General features: G+C 25.1%; 1 pseudogene; it reads left to right on the top strand.

Moving 5' to 3' along the window:
- Positions 1-166: 166 nt before the first annotated feature.
- On the top strand, positions 167-2,722 carry LOC107261827 (annotated as a pseudogene).
- Positions 2,723-24,731: the final 22,009 nt, after the last annotated feature.

The raw sequence follows: 24,731 nt of genomic DNA, 5'->3' as shown, positions 1-24,731 counted from the left end.
ATATTATTGTTGTCTTTTTGTTGTTATTATTATTATTTTTCTATTAATAATATTATTGTCCGTATTACACATATATTTAACTCATTTAGAACAATAATAGGTACCTTAAGTTGATACTTCATCAATATATACTAAATACTAACATTAATATGCTGAGATAAACAGCATGGATAAACAGGTTTTTAAACATGCATATCTTAAATGTAAATCCACAATAGAAATAATATCGAAATTCAAGTCTCTCTTTCCCTATTTTTAAAATTCAAATAAAATTTTTGTTTTATAGCCAACTTAAGTTTTTCTAGTATATGATTAATTTTCTTTTCATTAAATAAGCTCCGCAAAAGATTTGTGACTTCACAACTCAAGAAAGAATTTGACATATTTAATAAATGGGAGAATTCGAAGTTAATATATATAAGCACCAATAGTAAATGATATTTACCGACAGTGAAATTACCAATGGCTGGAAAATAGTTAGTAAATCGTCGATAATATTATTTATCGACGAAAAATTATGTCAGTAAACTGTCAATTTTTTGTACTGAGAATTTTGAAACTAACTAAAATATTCTTAAAATTAATCAGTAATTAATATAATACTAATATAATCCTATCGTAATTTTATATTTAATTAATTTAATTTTATACATTTCTAGTCCTAATAAATTAATCATTATTTAATCTATACAGTTCTAGTCCTAATAAAATTAATCATTATTTAATCTAATCTATTCCTAATCCTATCATAATTCATATACATTTCTAATCTTATAGGTAATTGATGAATTATATTATCACACTATATATATACTATATATACCATGAGAGTTCCAGTAGCTCAATATAACTTTTTGCAAAAGTTAGAAGACAAGAGGTTAGGGAAAAGGTAAGATATTCTTAGTTTTATTTTATTGATAAATTACAATATTCCGTTAATAAAATTTATTACAGATGAATTATTTCAAGTGGTCAATATTTTCTTTATATACTAAACTAATTATATATTAAAGTCCTCACATATTATATAAAATTAAGTTTTATTGTTAGATTTTATTGTAAATTTAAATTGTATATCTTGTAGATTAGAATTTTGAGATATTCTGAATTCAAGAAATTCATTCTAACTTTGATATTAATGAATTCAAGAAATTCATTCTAACTTTGATATTAATGAATTTAAGACAACATGTCAAGCATGAAAAAATATCATTTATGTTTTTAATATTTATTTACTATCTAATATTTTATATTCATGAAAATTTAAAATTTATCTCTTTTTATATTTTTTCTTTATCATTTTTTCTTGTAAAAATAAAATTACCATTTTTATTTAATTATAACTACATACTATTAACAGTTTCACATTACAGAATTTAAAGTTTTAATAAAAGTATTAAAACTAAAACATTAAACTTTTATGATAACACATGAGCTTTTATAAACGTTAAAGGAAATGTTGACAAAATAGTTAAAAGTGTTTAATAAGTGGGGAAAAGCCTCAAATTTGCCTCTAAATATAACCTCACTACAAATTGGCCCTCCATCTTTTTTTAACCAGTTGCACACAATATCTCGCCAAACAAAGTTCTTAAGCCAACCTGTTGATGAAAGAGCTGAAGTTCAGAATATATAACGATTCGTAGGATTCACATATGAAAATAACATAATAAAAAAGTGGGGATCTATCTGCTAGCCACATCAGCTTCTGATATAAAAAAATATTTATTGAAAACGATGCGAGTTACTGTCCAGTCACTGGTCTGAAAACCCTCTCCTTCACACTCTCTCCCCTTCAATCCTTTCGACTCTCCAACGCCTCCACTCTCTCTCTAACCAATGCTCTCTCTCTTCTGTGACTGGCGGCAAACTCCATCTCTAAAGTGATCTTGACATTGCTTCCTCGTGGCTCTCAAGCCACCTTCACGACCTTGATCTGTTGCTAAAATCTGGTGTCCTTGATTAGTCCAATGCCATCGTTCTCTCGCATCCGGGTCCAGGTTCAAGCAGAAAGGAACTAGCATTTTTTATTAGAGATATTTTTACTAGATTGCAAATCGGTGGGGTTGAGTTTAAAAAGAAAGCATTAAATTCACTTGTTAGAATCTTGAAAGAATCCGCTAGTATAGTTGCGAAAGAAGGAAACATTGGGTATTTAGTTAGTTTAGTTCTGGACTCGGATAACATGATTCAAGAACAAGCAGTTTTGGCTGTTTCTTTATTAGCTTTAATGAGCGATGAAGCGAGAAAGAGTGTGTTTGAACAAGGAAGATTGGGACCGTTGTTGCGAGTCCTGGATATAGGTTTTATATCGTTAAAAGAAAAGGCTGCAGTTGTTGTCGAAGCAATTACTTCCAATCTAGATAATGGGTAGGCGGTTTCCGCATACGAAGGTGTTTTAATGTTGATTGAGGCGTGTCAATCTGGATTGGAGGCTATTCCTACATATGCAGTTGGTGCTATTACAAATGTTGTTGCTGTTGAGGACATCAAGATGGCTATAGCAGAAGAAGGTGTTGTACCACTTCTTGTTTATTTACTTGTTTCAACTAGTACTACAATTGCGGCTAGAGAAAAGACAGCGCATTCTGTGTCAATACTGGCTTCTTCAAGCGAGTATTTTCGGGCACGGATAATTAAAGAAAGAGGACTACAAAAACTGATGGATTTGATACAAAATTTGTCTATTTCAGATACAATCGAACACCTCAGTTGCATTTAACGGAAGTTTCTTCCGTTTCAGCTTCATCATTAACAGGTCAAAAGAGGGGCTTAAAAATTTCGTTTGGCGAGATACTTTGTGCAACTGGCTAAAAAAAAAATGGAGGCCAATCTGTACCTGAGGTTATACTTTAGGGGCAGATTTGAGTCTTTTCCCTAATAAGTATTATATTATATATTAATTTAATCAAATATTTTTATATTATAATTTTTATAATAAAAAATTAAGGCGTATTACGAACAAAAAATTAGTATAATCTATCTTTCTATAATATATATATAAGTATGAAAGGAGAGGGGAAATTTTTTAACCTCACTAAAATACCTTACTAATCTTATCCTAATTGTATATGTAATTAATTTAATTTTCTAATCCTAATAGAATTAATTAATGATTAATATCCTAATCCTAATAGAATTAGTCTAATTCCATCCTAAACCTATAATAATTTCATATATATTTCTAATCCTATAAGAAAATTGATGAATTATTCACACTATATATACTTATGATGGATATTAAATAACTCAATACAAATTTTTATAAAAATTAAAGACAAAGTAAAAATTGAAGACAATGAGTCAAAAAAGATATAATATTTTTAATTTTATTTTATTGATATATTAATTAATATGTTAATTATTATTATAATAATTTATTAGTTTATCTCAAGTATAAGTATCTATTAAATTTCTAAAAATATATTCTAACTGTCATGTCGAATTATAAATTTCTTATTAAAATGATGACATGTGGTATATTTTATGATGTATAGTAATTGGTCCGTATAAGAGAATTGCGTAAATTGAACAATTTGTTTGTGCGTGAAAGATGCAATTTATTTTGGTTATAATAAGTAATTAGACTCATACTACACATATAAATTCGAATAACTCACTACGAATTTTTGTAAAAATAAAAAATAAAAAATAAAAAATATATATTACTTTTAATTTTATTTTATTAATATATTATTTTATGTGATCATTATTATTATAATACCTTATTAGTTAATTTAAAGTCTAAATATCCATTAAATTTATAAAGTATATAATAATATATGCATTTGTACTTTACAATAAAAAAATACTCATAAAATAATTAAATATTTTTAATAAATATTATATTTATACTAATTTTTAAATTTTTTTATATTATAATTTTTATAATAATAATAATATACACACATAATGCGTGAACGAATAATACTAGTCTATATATATTAATTTCTGAAATTTAAGATTTTTTTGACATGTATGCTTAAATTTTGACACATAGAATATTTATTTTGACATGTATATTTATTTTGACACATGGAATTCAAACTTATTTATAATTTTGTGGTTTTTTCTATTAATTTATTAATTAATAAGTTACATTTCTAATTCAACACTAACTATAATCCTAAAAAATAATATATTAATAATAAATTAATTTTTTAATTAAATAAATATTAATTTTCTAATTAGATAATGATTATTTTAAAAATATTATATTCATTATATTTTAATATTATATTAACTTATAAATTAGTTTTCTAATTAGATAATAGTTCTAATTATAGAAAATAATGTTTTTAAATATTATATTCACTAATAAATTAATTTTTAATTATATAATATTAAATTCTAAAAAAGTAATATCAATTATATTGGTAGTAATAATTTATATAATATTAAAATTAATAAATAAGAATTTTAAAAATAATTTATATATTATTTTACTAATAAAAATTCTAAAAAAGTAATATCAATTATATTGGTAGTAATAATTTATATAATATTAAAATTAATAAATAAGAATTTTAAAAATAATTTATATATTATTTTACTAATAAAAATTTAAAAATAGTTAATTTATTATTATTTTTTAAAATATTATAAATTAATATTAAATATTATAAATTATATTTATAAATCTAATTTTATAATCGAAATAATAATGGTATCCGTACAACACTAGTGTATATAAATATAGAAAGGAGCAGTATATATGCTGATAGTATTCTTTGCTTTTGGAGTAACATCATTGGTGGAGAGCAAACCCTAATATTCCGTTCTGCCTTCACACAGGAGTGCATGGAGAGCACGAGGAGTCGCTCTTTCATTATAAAATTAGACTTTTTTAAATGGAACTGTTCACAATGTAGTCAGCATGCAACTGCTTTTCCACGTGCACGCCATCTTCTTCATTAACCATTAACCCATGAGCTGCCCATGTTAAGTTACTTGATTAAGCTTTTCAGACCTCTTTTCCTTGTTTCTTGGCCTTTCAAACCCTATCCACCCTACATGTGATTAAGCCTTTTTTCAATCTGTAGAAACCCTCTGTGCTGTCTGCTCTTCCTTCACTTGTTTAAACATTAAAAGAATCTTATATCTAAGATGGGTATTTACTAAATTAACTTTTACTTGTACTAAAATCTTATATTTAAGATGGGTATTTACTAAATTAATTTTTACTTGTACTAAAATCTCATATCTAAGATGGATATTTACTAAATTATATTTTACTTGTACTAAAATCTTATATCTAAGATGGGTATTCACTAAATTAGTTTTTGCTTGTCCTGTATTAAGTTTATTCTATGGTATGGTCTGCTTGAAAAGAGAGGGCACAAAAAAAAAGTTGAAACTTTAATCAATAAAGTAAAAATAAATTCACTTAAAAATCAAGTGAGATGTCCAATCGTTAAATAATAGATAAATGGCTCTCATCATACCATAAAAATAATAAATTCCCATATATGTACTGTAACTGTAACACCTATTATTCTGTGAGACATCAGAATTCAGAACAAGCTCCAACCTTATATATAAATATAAAACAATTTCCCACAAACAAAACCCTAAAAAAGTTGATGTCAGAAACCCTCTCCACTCATTCATCTTAACTTTGAAGACAAGAATCTTATTGAAATGTCAAATCACTTCCATGCAATAGAAATCCATAATGAGATCTTCCTTTTTTATTTTTCTTTTTTCATACATATACATATATATAATATATACATATATATGAAGATCAAAGAGGGTGCTGGGAGAGCATAGCTTATTTAGCTGACAGGTGGATATTCTCACATAATCTATAGAAAAGCTTGATGATTCCATATCGTCGTTGAAAAAGAGAGAAAAAAAAAAAAAGAACTGGTATGTGTTTATAAGAATACTTGGAATTGACAAAGGTTCTTGCATGAGGTAGTTTTCACCCACTTTTTCTTTGAGCTAGTGGGTATCCGATAGAAGTGATAACATACATTTATCAGCATAATTTCTTTTCCTTCTTCTTTTTATTTTCTTGTTAAGAATTGAATACAGTCGACTTCTTTGATTATGGCATTTTGCCATAAAAGAAGAAAATAGAAATGAATTAATCGATTTGCCTATTCAAATTTGATTGAAGATTAGTGTTGAGGATCACATCAAAGTTATCTATCTACATGGTCTAGACTTTCAACATAAGATCAAAAAATTTCACAAACTTACATATCGTAAGTTTTATTTATTAGAGTCCATATGCAACAAAAATCACTTAAAAATCCAACCTATAGCTATAACAACTATAGACATCTCTAAAGCTTCTTAGAAATTTTGAGATTTGTATTTTTTTATCAATTAACAAGTATGCAATCATTATGACTAAATTAATCACTAATACCATTGTTAAAAATTGATACAAGACATAAGAAAAGCCGCAACGGAAGCAAAACAATAATTTTTCAATTTACACCAATAATATCATTAATGTAAAGTAGTCATAACACACAAAACAAGTAAAAAGACAAAAAAAAATACTTACAAAAAGAGATTTAGCCTATAACACCCGTACTTAAGAACCAATAATAAATAATAATAATAATAATAATAATAATAATAATAATAAGGATAATAATGATGATGATAATAAAACTAGAAGTCTTAAAATGTAATAAATGTAATTAGAATAAAGAATTTTTATTTTAAATGGGATATTTTAAAATAGATTACTATTGAGAATCTTATTTTTTAAAAGGATTTTTAAGTGCAAGATAAAAATAAAAAAGATCTATTTAACTATATCTAATTAGTTTGATTTTCAAATAATTAATTAAGCGAATTATATAAAGGAGAAATTATAAATGTCATACTCAACTTTTCTCTCAATATGAATATATGAATTAAATATTATACTTGAAAGTTATAAAAATATTTTTATAAAAGAATTTATCATGGGAAATGGCAAGATTTTAATTAGCAAAATAGTAATGGACTTAATTGAAAAAGGTTACTAAATTGATTAATTAAGTCAATAAAGTATTATGATTAAAGTGATATTTATTTATAAAAAAAGGGGCTAAAAGAAGATTTGATTTAAAATGGGGTTTAAATGAGAAATTTCATGATCGGTATTTTTATAATTAAATATGCCAGTAGGGGCATAATGGTAATATTAAAAATTAAAAGCAAGGGTAAATAATTAACTATATATTTCTTATATTTTTTATTTGGCTCAAAAGTAGTAATTAAGGGCTTAATTGAGGAAATAATTTCAAGCTTAAGGATTTAGCGGATGTTTCTAGGGGGTTATGGTTATTCAAAGAAAAATTGAGGGACTAAAACTGGTTATGGGACGAAAGGAAAAGAAAAAAAAAAGAAAGAAGAAGAAGAAGAAGAAGAAGAATGAGGGGGGAAAGAGATAGAGCTTGGCTGCCATTAATGGCGAAAGGGAGAGGATGCTCATCTGAGGTATGGTGGTGACAGCTGGTGAAGGACTGGACATCGACAAGCTTGATGGAGGAGACGGCAGCAGCTCCGACAATGTCACATTGCAGGAATTGAGGAAGATTGTAGCAATTTTTGGCATTGTTCCGGGCGACTCTAGCGGCCATTACTAGTGGTTCTAGTCTTAAAATGACCAGCGGCTTGTGGATTTCATTTTAGGGGTGGCAGCAGCGGTGAGAGCGACCGGGGGAAAGAGATCCAACAAGATGAAAAATTAGGGGCTATTGATAATTTCTCAAATTTCTGGTTAATGTCATTGAGCTTGCAATAATCAGAGAACACATTCAAACTCCTCTTCTCACAAGCTTTCTAATGGCACCAGTTTTGTGGCGATCGGACTCCGTTAGAAAATCAATGGTTGGAAACTGTTTGTGATGTTTCGAGATGATGGGGAGCTGGATCAGAGAATCAGAAACTAGAATCATCATCTATGCATTATCTCGAGTTTGTAGGCATACTTGGATCATCAATCGGACTCCGGCGGCTAGAGTCGAGTCGACCAATTTTTCAAGAGTTCGGTGTTATGTAAGATTTTAAGAAGTGGATCAAGATAAAAGCAGTAGTAGTTAGAGCTTCACATTGCTAGACTCCATTGTTCGAGAAAGTGAAGATAAAATATTAGATAGTTAGGCCTAGTTTAGGCAGGGTCGTTACATGGCCAATCCAAGAGAGCTTCTTACTTTGTTGATTCTTGATTCTTCAAGGATGATTGATACACTTTAAAGCTACTCAAGTCACCAGTTTCTTTTGGTGATCCACACAAACTTTCAATTAAACAACGTTAAAGAGATTGAATACTAGTTCCAACTAAGAGGGATGAATCATTTAATTTTATTGATTGATTCACCTAAGCTTTTTCTTTTCAAGAAAATTTATAAATCAAAGAACATCATGTTGCCACCTTAGCATCTCTTTTTCTATATATGTGATATTTTAATCAAAGTCCTTAATGGTTTAAGATTTCTACAAAACTCTAGCTTATACTAAGTTGGACTTTGATTAATTAAGAACTAATCCATAGATAATAAATCCATCATAGACCGATTATACAAGACCCATTAGTTTTAAATTTATTAACCTTTAATTAGGCTTAATTTTAAATCCAATGCTAAAAGCCTCATTTTAATCATCACTAAGGCCTATTTGTGACCGAAAGATTCCTAGCATGTTGATAATGAATATAAATTATGGATTAAACTCCTTTATTTCAATATTAATTCTCTAATTAACTTAATCCATATTCAAATATCAAAATTGATATCTAGTAATGCATCATATGACTATCCAAATATATAGAAATGATTAAAGTACTTTGATCAACTTTTGCAGTAAATAATCTTATAATGTAATTCAATCCTTTCATTGTATTTTTATCCCAATTGATTCATGAAATATGGATGCAAGTGTCAACTTTATAATTGAACTAAACATATTTGTTTTTAATAGTTGCATATAACATTTTGAATTGAATTTATGAAACACTTCTAATAATCTTCAATCACACAACATTTATAAAAGATTTACATATTAATTAAAGTATATTAAGAAACATCAAGATAAGATCCTAATGACTTATTACTTTGGGCAATAAATTCTTTATTGATATTTTATTATCTTCATCTGACTCTTACTATATTCATCAAGTATAGCAATCCTCATATAAGATAATATATTGTTATCTCAAGTCTGAGGATCACATTTTACATGATTATCACAAGAGTATTATCTATAGACACTTAGAGTAAATTTCATTTGAACTACTCAGATGGGTCGTGTTCAATGAACTTATTCTTATAACAAGCACTCATGCTTATCTTAGTATTCTTATACTTAACCTTATGAGACATATTGCTTACTTCACAAGTAAGTGATAAATACATTATGGTAGTCTCGAGCGTTTGATCAATATCCAACGATCAATATCTAATTCTTGATCAAACATTAACTATGAACAAAGTTTAGGAACATATGTAATGAGAATCTCATCATTATAAACTCACTTTGTATACTTCAAGTTTACATTTCATGATGTTTATCTCTAATAGTTTGTATTATTTCTTCATAATACTAGGACTATTTGTACCATTAAGAGTCAACACGTTCAAAGTCCAATACACCATATCAATATGTAATAAATTAAAAGAATTCTCACTTTTAATAATTTTTAGTATGTATTTCTTTTTATTTTTAAAAAAGGTATGTGGTGACAATGATCAAATAGTTATTCATCACTCATTAACAACTCACTAAATCTCAGATATTAAAACACTAGCTTGAAATAATTTCTTTTTTATTTTCGTATATTAAGTTATTATATTGTTTTATCTTTTACTTTTTTTTATATGTTTTTTCACTTTTTTTTTTATTTCTAACCTATGTCTTTTTTTATCTCTTCCTCTTGTCTTAAAAAAATAAAAAACAAAATAAAAAATTTAAAAACTTAAAATTCCATTTTTATCTCCTTTTTTTTTTTTTTTCTATCTCTCTAATTGTGCCTTGTGAACTCCTTTACTAACAAACTCTATTTTTCTTAGGGTTAGGGCTAGAGAGAAATATGGGAGTTTGGTTGATTCAGATTTCTCTCTCTAAAAGCTAAATTGGTGGGTAGTCTGGGTTTTTATGTGAGAGAAGATAAAGGAAAGCTGTCGTGTCTCGTAGAAATACATAAAATCATACTTTTGCTTTTCATTTTTGAGTGAAGTAAATATGAAATGAGTGAATATATACTGTTAATATTCTCTCATTGTTTATATTTTAAGTTTTTCATTAATTTATTTATTATAAATTTTATTTTATAACTGAATAATTTTGTTGATGTTTGGTTGATTTTAAAATAAATATTAATTAACTTTAAATTTATAAAAGACTATCTTTAATTTCATTATTTTATTTTTTTTCTTTTGAGTCTCAATTTTTCTTTTTTTTCTTTATTTTTTTGACCTCTTTCATTTTAATTCTTTTTTATATAAAAATTATTGTTATTTTAAATTTTTTTAATAAATATTAATTTTTCATTCACATATACTTTATACGTGAAATTATTAATATATCTTACATTATTTGTATTAAGTATTATTTTAGTTTACACTGTTACTCTTATTAGTACTCTGCAATAATAAATATGTCTCGAAGAATAATTAATCTTTTATATTAAAAATATGATTACAATTATCAATAATTCAATCCTCTGAATTTTGGATATTTATTCTCATTTTATTATCGAATATGTTTTACTTTTTGTACTTTTGCTTTGTGTTAAAACTTTTAATGCAGACACTAATCGACTCAAGTTGAAAAAGTGTTAATTCGCATTCTCATTGATTAGTTTCTCTATAGGTTTCTTGTCTTAAAATAAATGTGAGAAAATTATTTATTTATTTTATATTATTAAATACTCCAATTTGAAATAGAATTCTATATTATTGCATGTATATATGTAGATTCTTATAAATTATCCTAAACTTTATCTTTATTACTTTTAATTAATATCATCATTCTCCTATGAAGTCTTTACAATGTTACTTGTTATTGTTTATGTGACATAAAAAGATCATTATTATATTTAAGATTATAAATACTTCCAATAGCTGAAAAAGATATAATCTTTAATTAGAATCAACTCGTCATGCTCCAATATTAAGTATAATATTAAAAAATAAAAAATATAAGGATATAGTATTAAAGTTTATAATTCTGTATTCTTTATTTAAATATTAAGATTTAATCAATTAAAAAGTATTAACACATTGATATTAATTATTTACTTTTGTATTTAAATTGAAATTATTAAATATTTACTTACAAATTTATGTATTAGAAATATAATTTTATCAACAGTTGATTTCTGTATTACAAAATTCATGACTTGTATTATTTTAGTTGTTTATTTCTTTTTGTGTTATGGTATTTATGTTTAAAAAGTCTTTCAATTTTATCTTAAAAATTTTATTTTATCTTTTATCATCTTTTAGGCTATATTTACGGTTTAGATATGATCCTTTTATGTCAATGTATGCTTTTTTTAAGTTTATTTTGTTATTTATTTTAATATTTGATTCTTATATTTTATTTTGTTATTTATTTTAATTTTTCATTTTAATTTTTTTTTATATTTTCTTTAGGGTTTTTTTTTTTTGTTTGAATAATTTTATTAATATTTGGTTAATGTTAACTTAATGTTTAGTTGATATTTGGTTGATATTTTAAATCTATGAAGAATTGTATTTGTAAATAATAAACAAAAAATATGCTCTAAAACACGAAAAACGGATCTTATTAGTAAAATAGTAGATATAGATAAATTATAAAATACTGTAGTTAGTTTTGTGATTAGCTGAAATTAACACATTTAAGAAATAGAAAGAGGTACACCTAGATTGGTAATTAACTACAAACTTTTAAATAAAACTTTAAAGTGGATTAGATATCCTATTCCAAATAAAAAAGATCTTCTTCAAAAGCTTCATTTTGCTTTTATTTTTTCATATATATATATATTTCTTTTTATTTTTTTTTTGAGACCTAAAACTTTTTTAGTATATATCTTTTTTTTGACACATGAAATTCTTATTTGGACATGTTTACTTATTTTTGATACATGGGGTTCAAGATTATGTACAATTTTATAATTTTTTATTTAATTTATTGATTAATAAGTTACATTCCTAATTAAACATTAATTCTAATCCTAAGAAATAGGATATTAATAATAAATTAGTTTTCTAATTAGATAATGATTAGCTTCCTAATTAGATAATAATTATCCTGAAAAGGTATATTAATTATGTTTAATATTATAGTAACTAATTTATCAGTATTTTAATTAGATAATGATTAGCTTCCTAATTAGATAATAATTATCCTGAAAAGGTATATTAATTATGTTTAATATTATAGTAACTAATTTATCAGTATTTTAATTAGATAATAATTATAATTCTAAGAAACAATATTTTAAATATTATATTAATTATATTTAATATTATATTAACTAATTTATTAGTATTTTAATTAGATAATAATTATAATTCTAGAAAATAATATTTTAAATATTATATTTCCTAATAAATTAGTTATTTAATTATATACTAATTTTTAACTCTAGAAAATAGTAATATCAATTATATTGTTAGTATTAATTTATATAATATTAGAATTAAGTAATAAATTTTCTTAGAATAATTTTCATATTAGTATATTAATAAAATTTAAGAATATTAATTTTTTTAAAAAAATTAGAAATATTAAATTTACTGTTATTTTTAAATATGATGAATAATATCAAGTACTATAAATTTCTACTAAGTTTTATTTATAAACTTTATTTTATAATATATAATAATTACCGTCGTACAACACACAGTAAACTACCAGTATAAGCTATTAATCAAAACCTAATTTTATAAATAGGCTGTAGATTAGTAGGTGTCACAAATTGGTAGGGAAAAAGAAAAAGAAATATTTTAGAGTTTTTTCTTACTAGCTAATAAATGATTTTATTTTTTTATTTGGACAATATTATCCTTATTAAGACTTATTAATAATAATTTACGTTAAGTTGATCTCATATAGTTAATTTTATAATTCATAATAAATAATTATTATTTTAAGATTATATTAAATTATTAATATATTTATAATTATGACATTTGAAATTAGAATTTTTTATTAGTAGAATTTAAATTTAAATTTCTATTGTAAAATAATATTTAAGTATTTTTAATAACAAAACAACTAAGCTAAAATAAAATTAACTATAATATTTCTAATAATTTAACGTACAAACAGCAACCATTAAATGAAATTTTACTAAACAGTTTAATTTATTAGTTGCCAACTATGAGTTATTAGTCACCAGCTACCACCTATCAATTATCAGCCACTGGCTACCAGATATCAGTCACCAATTACCAGTTATATTGATCAGTCGAACCAATTAATTTAATACCGCTCGTAGTAGGAGTACTAGTTCTTATATATAAGTATTTCCTTAATTTCCGTGGCATACTCTAGTAGTACTATCCTTCATCCGTATTGTTTGGCCTAAGCACCCATGAAAATCTTAAAAGGAGAGGTATTGTCAAATCTCACCTTTATCTCTGCATAATCAAAAAGAATATAATCTAAAAACTATTTGATTAATTATATCTAAATAATATAGAAGGAATAGATACTTAACAAGAAACAAATAATGTAACAATAATTTGGCATTGATCACTTTAAGACTGTCTGTCATGTTGTTAGGACGTGTTCCGACTTATCTTTTCTGTGTTTCTGTTGCTTGAATTGCTTTTTTGGATCATAAGATTCTTGGTATTTCGAATTCACATTTCCTTAGTACTATGCATATTTACTCACAATTGTATTGGAATTGGTGATGAAATGGATAAAGTATAGATCCTATTGATAACATTGAGTTTTCCAATTATATCAAAATTACTAAAAATGTTAAGAGAATGGAGAATTTTACAACTTGGTCCGAGGATGTGATGGTGCAAGTGTGCTTGGTCTGCCCTGCGACTGATTCTACTGTCAAATTGAACCGGTGCTGGTTCTTGAAGGCTAGTGCCATGCCTTAGCCGGTTCTCCAATCGGTCTAGTGCCATGCATCATTGATGCCGGCTTAAAAGCTTTTCGAGACAGAGTCAAGCTCCATTGTGGATCGGCTCTGCTACTAGTTCTGAGCTATTTGTAAACCGCTATCGATTTGGATCAAGAAAGTTATATATTTAATTTAGTTATCTTAGAATGTCTAATATTAATAAATTTAAGCTTTGAGGTTATTCTTCTTGCAAATATTTTTAAGTTTCTAGATCAAAACTTAATTCTTGAAATTTGTTTGTGCGATGATCTCTTACCGCGCTATATTCCATATCAGGATAGTTACTAACGTTGATTTTATTACCTTATGATTGCTGATTGTTCTTAGGCAGTGTATTTGGTATTGATTTGTATTGGACATTTATTCCAGAGGGTTTGTTTGCTAGACTCTCTTTTATCTATATATGTAAATATTAATTTCTAAGATTTAAATTTTTTTTCTGACATGTGTACTATTTTTGACTATAGAATTCAAGGTTGTGTGATTTATAATTTTTTTTTTATTAATTTGTTGATTAATAAGTTAGATTCATAATTAAACACGAACTCTAATTCTAAAAAATAATATATTAATTATATTTTAATATTATATTAACTAATAAATAATTTTCTAATCATATAATAGCATATTAATTATATTTTGATATTATATTAACTAATAGATTAATTCTTTAATTATATAATAATTATAATTCTAGAAAATAACATTTTAAATTATATTTTTAATCTTATATTTAATAATAAATTAATTTTTTAATTATACAATAAATTTTAAAAATTTAAAAATAGTAATATCAATTATAGTATTAAGTTATATAATACTAAAATTAATTAATAAATATTTTTAAAATAATATTATATTATTGTATTAAATAAATTTTAAAATTTTAAAAGAATTAAGAAGAATATTTAAAAATATTTAGTTTATTATTATTTTTTAAAATATTATAAATTTATTTTAAAATAAAATTTTATTAAATTATATTTATCGACTTAATTTTATAATTAAAATAATAATAACGGTCATACAACGCACGAGTAAACCACTAGTTTATTATTATTTGTAGCTTCTCTTGAGAAAAGAAAATTAAAACCTTAACTAGAATAAGTTCTATAATATATTTTTCATTAGCGACAAATATTTGTACAATATTTTTATTGATATTATGAAACAAACACTCGACTACTATTCAATGGCATGATAATTAGTTTCTAGAGCTTCATTGAAGAAAACGTAGCAGTAGTGGTATCAATTGTTGGATAAATTAAAATGAAGGATTCTTGCTTGTATAAAACCCATAAAGCAGTTCCTTTTCTTTTATTTTCTTTTTTTCACATCGTACCAAGTTGATAATTAATAAATGTACTAGTTGTGCTATGATTAAAAGTGGGCTCTGGGAATCTCTTAGATTTGATTGGCTGAGTGGTTCTTATATTCTCTTAATACAATATTGTTTTAATTAGACGGGTATGGAATCTAGTTTATTTCAAAATTTGGCTCATGCTTTTGCCAGGATAACTTCGATTTATTTTATGAACTTTGAGCAGAACAAATCGTCAATAGAAATAATGAAAATCCATGATTAGACAATTTCTTTATTTATTTTTTTCTGTTGGAAATATACAATGCTAAAAGTGCTGCGTGAACCCTTCAAATTACAGAGTTTCGTTTTTCTTTTGTTGAGATATAAAGAGCCTTCGTTAATAGAAATGGGACATACACATCGGGCTTTTTCTTGGTGGAGGGTGTTTGAAAAACATCATTCTCGGTTTAGGGTAAATTGTGTCAAAATTCTACTTTTGGAGTAGTCATACCATAAATTCAAAGAAAAAGTAATGGTGTTGTCCACCTGGAGAACTGGCGGACAATACCATCAGATGGATAGTCAATGGGATACGATCAGTTAGATCGCTCTATTACCTTTCAAAATATATGGAGTGGTATGGACGTGTTACATGTAGATGGATCTCATACAAGGTGCTGTTAATGGAGCATCAATCAGTTAACCTCACCTTTTAATTATTTTAATTGTATGTATCTATGTATTTAAAAAAATAATATTTATTTTTTAATAATTAATGTATAGTCTGATGCACTTGAGCATATTGGAATGATAAACTCCATTGAAACCATACATCCACTACCCAGGAGTTCTCACGGAGCATTGGATGAGGATACACATACTGTCATGATGCCTCTTTTACATTTTGCACTGGCTTCCGCACCATTGCACGAACAATATAGAAGTTTATCAACTGCCAAGACGTCGATGCAACAGGCATAGAAAAGTACCTATCCCATCTATTGCGACATGTGCTACAATGCTAGAATCTATCTCATATCATCATCAATAGTTTTATGGAGCATTAACTTCATATTCTGCTCCTTCTGCTACAACTGTAGCTTCAAATATTTTTATGCAATGTTTGCCCTACCCGTTTGCTGATCTAGAAAGCTTTATGCAATTCTCTTTTTCATCGTCAGGTCTATTTACACTATGGGCTAGACCTACTTTCATGCATTTTCAGTCTCTCTATAATATTTTTTATGCCACCATCATAATATTTTGACTCGCAATTAAAGTAGACACTATTAGATATGATGTTATCATTATTTTTTCATTCTCCATTTCAGTTCTTTGTTTTGATTGGATTTCATAATTTTCCTCAGTCAAGTACAATGTCACCATATACATATACTAGTGGCAGCAATACCGGAGATGTTGATAATGATGCAAATGGTTGTAATATTGCCGATAATGTTGAAGCTCTCCATGATGGTGTTTAACCGGTTCAATCACGAGATCCTTCTTTCATTGAGATGTATACTACAGGTCGGAATATTCAAAGAGCCATGAAACTAAGATTAAATATTCGTAAAATAAATTGTGGCACATAAATACTATTATTATGTATATATTTGACCATTTCATTAATAATTAATTTCTAATATAGATTATCTTTTTTTTTTAGATATTTATATATTAATTGTAATGCTATCTTAATTTAATCAGATATTTTAAACTTTTTTAATATAGGAATGCTTGGAGAGCCATAAGTAGAAAAATTATAGGACATAAATATTCTACTTATATATGTATTTAATCATGTCATGTAATAATTTATTTATAATATAAATTATTTTTTATTTTAAATTTATATCTTAATTGTAATGCTATTTTAATTTAATTATATATCTTAAAAATTTTATATATATAAATTGTATTAATTAATTTAAATTAGATAAATATTAGAATACCAAACTTATCTGCCACTTCATTGGTGGACCGGCCTTATTTCTTTTTCCCCCATCCATCACTTTGATGGGTGGATAACCTTTTTTTCCTTTCCCTCTTCTATCCGCCACTTCAATTGAAGGACTGACCTTTTTTTTTTTCTTCTTTTCTATCTGCCTCTTCTATCGATGGACTGCCAATGTTTGCCAGTTGAACAACTCTGTTCGCCAATTCAACTAGCGGAAAGTTTCCATGTAGCCTAAAAACTACCCTAAAATGAAAATTAGTTCCAAAACTACCCTAAAACTGAATTTTTATACTATTCTACCCTAAAAATGATAACTTTATTTTAGAAAGAAAAAAAGACAATCCTGCATAAACCTCTACCTCAAGATTGTTTCCTTAAAAACTTTTAGAAGGAAAACCCAATGATTCAAAGAAAAAGAATCAATTAAACAAGGTAAAGTCACAAAAGTATAAACCATAAAATTTACATAAAATAAGAAATTACAAGGTCATAAATTAAAATGAAAAATATTAAAAATCAGTCACTATCAATAGAAATTTCCAACTTTGCTAAAGCATGAGCCACTGAGTTAGCACTCCTCCTAGCAGCTATAAAATCTGCCACATTAACCTCCAACGCTAAAAGAGCAATATCCTCAACTAATTAAATCATCCTCAGCGAATGAATTTTGATTAAGTACAAATAAAAGTGCCCTAATATTATCACTTCTACCAGCACCTGAAGAACTCCACCATCCCTGAAGGCATACAACTCAACTAAAAGAACTGAAGTACACCTGTAATCATCAACCACAAGGTTTTGACCATGAGCATCCCAATAATAGCCCATGTTGAACACATATTTTACTCACTTTGGAAGCTAGCATCAACATTGAGCTTGACCAAATCCATAGGAGGCCTAGACCAAGACAAGATACTGGTATAATTGTTACCAGCGCCAACACATCTAGTGATTTTCAAAGTAGCCTTAAATTCTTGCAATACTTCTTTGCCATGCATGTACCATTTACATTGATTCTAAAGTGACCAAAAAGGTCGTATGCAGACATGCTCAAAATCACTCAAGGGCAATTTATCATGAGCCAAGATAAAAGGCGTCTATAGAGTGACACATGTATGGTCCAAAAATCAAATAAAAGTACCTCCTCTTGTCCTAAACCGACATAGCATAAAGGCAATCAAACAAAGCATAAGTTGTGGTCTAATAAAGAAAGCCACCTATCTTTGACAAACAGGCTCCACATGCATATAATCAAGGATAAATTGATATAATTAAGTTTGGATAATATCATTGCATGCACGCCACATATCTTAACCTCAGGTAGAATTGATAAATTTTGTAACATATTTCTACTATTTATCTAGTGATTAAAATGAGCTCTAGACATCCCTAGATCCAAAGAGACTCCAAGATGATATGCATTCTTAATAGTATAATGCCCTCAACATGCCAACAAAGACCATCTCTTCTCACAAAGCGAGGCCTGACCATCTGTAGATTATTTATTTGTCAGAATTAACTCCTTATTCCAAGTGTCATCCTCTTTGATTGAACACGACACTCGAGCTTCCTAAGGCAAATTTTGTGGGGAAGTAGAAGCCACTTATCCTTGTAGATGCTAACACTCATACCCTCACTAATTCTCTATTGATAACCACGTTTAAACAAACCAAGCCCCCCCAAAAAATACTACGCCAGAAAAAGAAGGATTGGAGTCCAAAGTAGCATCGAGCAAAGTTTTTTCAAGGATCATTATAGAAGGTGAATCATTTTCTGAATCTAATTTTCACATCCATAAGAAATTAATAATTTGATAAGTCAATATTATAAATATATTCAGGGTATTTAAGTGCATTAGGAGTATGTTTTATATATATAATATAGTGGATATATGTGGTTTTACCTTATTTTAACTTTATTTGTCCAATTTCATATATCATTAGCCAAAAAGAAAAATTTTGGAGCTAAATATTAACAAATAGGCTTTAATAGGACTGTTGCTGCCAAGACCTAAAATTAAGACGTATAAATTGTTATTTTCACAGGTCTGACCGAATAATACAAGGCCCAAAGAGAAAATTAATAAGTCTTTTTTTATAATTGTGGATCATTATTAGTTATTTGTTTTATTTAGGATAATTAAGAGTTGCTAGAAGATAACTTTTTGAGGTTTTGTATTTAGACGAAAACTCTGTAAAAGAAATCTCTACAAGTATTGGAAATTAGATATACAATTATACATTTGCATCTGTCCATTATGCCTCTCTTTGCAAATCTCTCTACAGTTCATCTTTTCCAAACAATTTAGTTTTAGTTTTATTATTCTTTCAAGATCTAAGACCCTTTTCAAGAAGTGGAAAGAGGACTAATCATCTTCCTACCTTGAAGAATTCTAAATCTAGAGGGAGCTTTTACTTTTAGCTTTATATTTTTGTCTTTCTATTTAATTACTATGATCATTGGGTTAATTATGTCATACTAGTTTTCTTAAGTGTTTAGTTTAGCAATTTTTACTTATGCATGAATCTTGTTTCATTTTATTTGATGAATGATTTCTTTACTTTCATATTTTTATTAGTTTAAGTTATTATTGTTAGTTGACCATCATATTAATTCATGAAAATATTTAGGTTAAATGTATTAAAAACATCATCTTTACTTCAATCTGTGTTGGTAAAAAAAACTTTAGTTGCATCATTAGCTTGATTAATTAAAGGAAAATAAACATCATTACCTCATTCATTATATCTAAACTTAAAGTTAAAACAAGAGGAATACTAAATAATTGACTAGGCTAAATACTATTTTTTATTATATAGTTTTAATTATTCATATCATTTTCATATTTACTTTATAGTTTATTTTATTTATTTTATAAATATTAAATTTTTTTTTAAAATATTGATTTAAAGTGTTTAGATTTATTTTTGATGTTCTTGTGAGATAATTAGTCTATATAATAATGGCCTCGTAGTTCTTTCAGAGATCGACCTCGAAGTAAACTTACCCTTACTATAAAAATAGTTTGTGCACTTACGAGTATTAATTTATAAACATCAATAATTTATTAAATTAGAGAACATGATTAATATATCATATCTCCTCATGTAAAATCAAGGATGGAACTAGAACTTAACTTATGAGGAGACCAAATAATTATATCTTACATTGTGTTTAGTTAAAATAATTCCATAAATGTGTGTTTGGATGCATTAAAATTCAATATTTGAAATCTATAATTTGAAATCCATCAATTAAGAATCCTGTATTTGGATACTATAAAAAATTCTAATTTCAAATGCTATATAAGTTATAAATATCATAATTATTTAAATTTTAAGTATTTTTTAAAAAATAAAAATCATTTATCATGAATTATAAAAAAAATTAATTATATGAGATCAAACTTAAAAGTAAATTACTGTTAATAAATTTTATTAAAGATAATATTGTCCAAATAAATTAAATGAACCAAATCATCTATCAACTAACAAGAAAAAGCTCTAAAATAGAATTGATAAAATCAATAGCTAATTTATATCAGTTATCACCTATTGATTGTTAAGTCTTACCAAACGAATTTAATATAATTTTTGAATGAAAAATAACTACAAGTTGTACAAAACTTCTAACCAAACACCCGTTAAAGACCGCATAAACCATATAATTACAATTGTGATATTGTTTTATAATCCTTTGTTGTCTTCATATTTGTTATTCACATTGCAGTTGTAATATTGATCATAAAATATCAACTTATGTATCTAAAATTATTTAAATTAAATAATAATGAGTTAAATTATTTAAATTCACAATGCAGTGCACATATATAAAAAATATTTTCTTCACTCAAAAAGATATTTAATTATTACTAGTTTTTTTACTCATGTGTGTTGCATGTGAATATTAATTATTTGACCTATTATAACTTAAAAAATAAAAATAATGTATATATATATATATATATATATATATACACACTTTTAATTTATCATCATAATGTTTATAGTGTTAAGATATACACTTTTTAATTTATCATCATAATATTTATAGTGTTAAGATAATGACAAAATCTTTTTTCTATAATAAATTCATCTTTATATGAACCTATTTATGACTATGAAATCTATATTGATTTTTTGTATAGCTATTAATAAATAAATCTAATATATTGTTAAAAAATCCAAGATTCACTGTAAAAGTATATTAATATAATTAAATAATTATATTTAGCAAACACTTTCTAGTATAAACTATTTTTTTCTTACTTTAAGAAATTAAAAAAATTAAAATTTTTAATTTTAAAATTATATATAAGTTAAAATATCTAAAACATATTTAAATTATTATTACTGTTTAGGACAAGTATAATTTATTAGAAGCTGGATAATTTAATTTTAAAAAATTTATAAATAGTAAAAACATAATCTCAATTATTATAAAAAATTTTAAAAAAATATGTTTAAATCATGACAACTATTTTGAAATTATTGTTAAATCTTAATGATGAGCTAATAATGTATTATTGTAGATGATATGTGTTGCTTATAGCATTATTGAATAAATATATTTTAATTGTAATTTTCTCTTAAATTCAAATATTTCATTTTATCATTTATCATTTCTAAATTAAATAAATGAATATTTTTCCACGCACGTGCGACGTGAATATTAAAAATTGAACTTGCTAATGCACTCTTCTAGTAGCCTAATCCTTATAGGTGTTATATTTCTATTTTGGTTTAAGATCCAACCAAAGATAATAAATTTATTTCATAATTTTTCTATATAACATTCTACTTTAAAAAACTTATATTTCCGTTCTTTAAAAAAATATTTCATTTGTAAATTTAGTAAAATTATATAAGATTTTAACTAAGATATTACTAATTATATAAATACATATGTGTATATATAATAATAATAATAATAATAATAATAATTTAGTAACTGAAATTCATTATTTGTTATTGCTATTAAAATAAAATACAATTATTATTAAGATTTAAAATCATAAGAAAGTTTAGTATGGTTCTTAGACTACAATGTTGATCTAAATTCTACTCTTTTTAAAAAAATAAATTGACTCATGTATTATATTTATAAAGCAGTAAACTAAATTATTAAATCTAATTAAGATAAAAAATTATCAAGTTCATAATTATAAGCACTTTTAATATTTAGAAAATAAAGTTTTCTTCAAATTATAATTCGTTAATTTAAATTTTATAATATTTTTACAAATAGAAGAATAATTTACTATTAATAAAAATATATTCTATTTCTTAAATTTAATAATAAATAAATTTTTATAGTTTTTAGATTACTACTAATTCTTTTTGGGTCTATAATCATGAAAATTAATTGTTTCATTTCCACAACAAATAACATTTTTATTTAACATCATAATAAGGAGCCTTATTATAAATATTTGACCAGTAATACATTAAAACTTACTTAATATTTGTTATTTTTGTATTGAGCATTTGGAAAAAATATTCTTTTTAAAGTCTCTCGCAAACTTTTAAATAGATTAAACATATGTGGTGAGTTTTATAAATTCCTAAAATATGTCTAATGCCAAATATATAGCGTTTACATTCTTTTTATTAATTTATATTATAGATTATCAAATTTAATATTAATCTCGTACTCTAATAAAAGTTAAATTAAACGTACTTAAATGGTAATTAATTATAGGACTTTCTTATAATTATACATTTATATCCTAATTATTATTGAGTTTGTTTTGCTTAATATTATTTTAAAATTCTATTTTATAACCAATGCTGAAATTCTAATAGAGTTAGACAACCAATGTTGAAATTCTAATATCGTTGGACTTCTGAAATTTAGACTTATATTTGATAAATTATTGGTATGTCTATTTTAATAAAGTTAATTAGTACATAACTTAATTAATTTAATTAATTAACTAAATAATCAAAAAAGATTATTTTAGTAAATTTTTCTATCCTTCCCTCTTCGCACTTTTATATATGTCATGATTATCTCAAATAGTGATGTGATAATACTTCGATATATTTTAGATATCTAAATTTAAATAGAACATTATAATTAAAAAGGCTTCTTTTTATAATTTTTTAAAGTTTTTGCTATATTTTATCTTATTAAAATAAAATAAATTATTTGTTTATGAGTTTCTAAATTAGATTAATATACTTTTACAATATTTTGTGGATCTCAATTTTTTGCAATAATATATAAAATTTGTTTATGGGCAGCTATTAAAAAAATTAGTATAAATTTTATGAGGTCTAAATAGATTTATTTATAGATAAATTTACTATAATTCAAGGATTTTATTATTATTTTAACGCTAAAAATATTTATGATGATAAATTTAAAAATATATATAATATTTTATTAATAACGAGTCAAATACTTAATATTCCCATGTAGTGCATGTAAATCAAAAGAATTACTTTCTTCGTCCCAAAAACATAGTTCTCATTTACTTTATACGTAGATTAGAATTTTATTAAATCTACCAATAAAATTTTAAAGCTACAATATCAATTTCTTTTTTAATTAAAAAATAAGAGTATTGATTTAAAATTATATAGGTGAATCTCATAGTCGTCAAGTACTACTAATTAAATTCTAAAAATAGATATAAATTTTTAATAAACAAAAATAATATATTTGATTGATTAATAACTAAATATAATTGACTAGTCTAGTATTTAATTATATTAATAAATTATTAAAATTAAAATAATATTAATTTTTATAGGTTTATATGGTACCAATGTAAGGCTCGGGTATTTGATGTGGGTTAATTTGAATCAGAGATGACAAGTTTCGGGATTTTTTAATGAAAAGGAAAAAAGAAGTTTACTTTTCATCTTTATATCATTCCACACAAGTTCAGGCGCCAAAATGGCCCTTTTCGGCTCCTGAAAAATACCATAAAAATGTAAACTTGAAAGCAGAAAGAAAAAAAGATTTTGCTTTAGTTGAAAGCAGGAAAGGAAAAGAAGGTTTTGCTTTATAAAGTGATCACATGGAAAATATAAGCTCATGAATCTGTCCTGACAGTTTGAATATCTCCTTACCAAAGTCGAAAGATATGCATTATGCTGTCTATCCAAATGATTCTCTTCCTTTTTCAACAGTTTTTTGCTGTGAATTTCTTTCTTTTTCTTTTATTTACAAGTAAGAAACCAGAATTTGAATTTGGAAATTCATTCAAGTCAAAACCAGAATTTAAATTTGATATTCGTTAAAATTGAAATATATATTTACGATCAGGTTTAAATTATTGGTATTGCTCTAAATTTTACTTGTCAAGGAAAAATATTAGAGTTCTTACTATAACACTCTCAGTTTTGAAGTTAACGTATAGAGATTCTAATTCTAAG

Source organism: Ricinus communis, chromosome 2 (assembly GCF_019578655.1).
Source record: "Ricinus communis isolate WT05 ecotype wild-type chromosome 2, ASM1957865v1, whole genome shotgun sequence".
In the NCBI taxonomy this organism is placed as follows: Eukaryota; Viridiplantae; Streptophyta; class Magnoliopsida; order Malpighiales; family Euphorbiaceae; genus Ricinus; species Ricinus communis.
This window is presented reverse-complemented; position numbering and strand designations above follow the sequence as displayed.